Source organism: Frankliniella occidentalis, unplaced genomic scaffold, assembly GCF_000697945.3.
Source record: "Frankliniella occidentalis isolate FOCC.00 unplaced genomic scaffold, Focc_3.1 Scaffold27, whole genome shotgun sequence".
Taxonomy (NCBI): domain Eukaryota; kingdom Metazoa; phylum Arthropoda; class Insecta; order Thysanoptera; family Thripidae; genus Frankliniella; species Frankliniella occidentalis.
The window spans coordinates 2,008,641-2,010,107 of record NW_026267157.1 but is presented as its reverse complement, the minus strand read 5'-3'; the positions used below and the strand labels follow the sequence as shown (position 1 = coordinate 2,010,107).

Genomic DNA, 1,467 nt, shown 5'->3' with positions numbered 1-1,467 from the left:
AACAGCAAACATAAATAAAGTAACTCTTTCGTGAGAAAAATAAAAAAAAAATTATGAGCGAGAATATCGATAGGTATTGAAAGGTCCTGTAGTAATTAACGAGTCAGTAACTTCGAGTCTTCTGCGCGTCGCCCCTTGATCTCCAATTCGGATCGTCTATCGCCCTTTATCGGTGATGTCGTGCAACATTTTATGAGCTGGCGATCATGCGTGGAGGTCGGCGACAGCTGGCGCCTCTCACTCTCTCTTACTCTCTCTCGCACATAACGTAACGACTAGCGTGATAGCTGTGCAGACTCGAAACGGCGTACTTTTAAATCGAAAAATATACATTTTTGCGAAGATTTAAAGGTACACTGTTTAATAACAAAATATTTTGGGCTAATGCATGCGGTGGAATTATTTTATGACGCAGTGAGGCACCGAGGCCGGCCGGGACTCGGCACAGAGTCAGGGCGGATGTTTCAGGAAATTTTTGGCGCGTGCGGACCTGCTATGGGGCCGCCTATGGCTTCCTCCACTGTTTGGGGAGAAGAGTCGGAGCTTGCCGCCGCAAGAGAGAGAGAGAGACAGAGAGAGATAGAGTGAGAGGGCTAGGCGATTATGCCACCTCCACCCCATCTCTCCTGCACTCGATGGAAAACTACCCCTCTCCCGATAGAGTGAGCCGTGAGTTGTCCGCCTCTGACGGGAGCCTCCGGCCCGCGCTGCGGATGCCGCCAGCCCCTGTTGGCTGAGCAGGGAGGGGTGCGACTAGGCTACATGCGCACATCCTCGACGACCAGCCCATGAGCACTCACGAGTATGAAACCCCTTCAAACAGTAACACAGTTAATTGCCAAAAAAATTGAAAAGTTGCAATAACTGCAAAAGTTGAAAAACTGCAATATTTGCAAAAGTTACAAAAAAGTCGCAAAAGATGCAAAAACACAATTGCACAAGCTGCAAAAAAGCAATGGCAAAAGTTGCAAAAAAAACAAAAAAGCAATCACAAGCTGCAAAAAGAATTGCAGAAAAGATTAAAAAGTTAAAAATTGCAAAAGATATGCGTTCTGTGCCGACTCACCTGCGTGCTGGGTGCCTAGGTGGCGGGCAGCTGGGGTAGGCCCGCGCGGTGGCCAGGGTGGCCCGGGCTCCCCGTCAGAGGCACCTCGCCGCGGAGGGGTCGCGACCGCGCGACGCGCCCGCCAGCCATCGCGCTCCGGTGCTGCACGACCTGGCTCACAGCCGTCACGTCGACCGTCACGCCGGACCTTACGTCGCCCGCGAGGCCAACCGTCGAGTGTCTTTTCGTCACGTCGCCCGTCCCATCTCCCGTCACGACGCCCGTCACGCCCCCCGTCACGTCGTTCGTCGCGTGACTCGTTCCTTACCGCCCCGCGCGCACGACCGTCGCAGCCCGAGGCCAAAGTCCAGTCTGAGGCCAGGCGGGGCGCTTCTGCTCGGCTGAGGCGGGGTAGGGTGGGG

At 53.9% G+C, this 1,467-nt stretch overlaps 1 protein-coding gene across 1 annotated transcript in view; it reads right to left on the bottom strand.

Moving 5' to 3' along the window:
* Window positions 1-1,417, bottom strand: part of LOC113209323 (membrane-associated transporter protein) — a 22,111-nt gene extending 20,694 nt beyond the window's left edge. Inside the window, exon 1 of the mRNA XM_052265448.1 lies at window positions 1,067-1,417. The gene's annotated coding sequence lies outside the window, so the exon portion shown is untranslated. The remainder of the gene's footprint in view (window positions 1-1,066) is intronic.
* Between the last annotated feature and the right edge of the window lie 50 nt (window positions 1,418-1,467).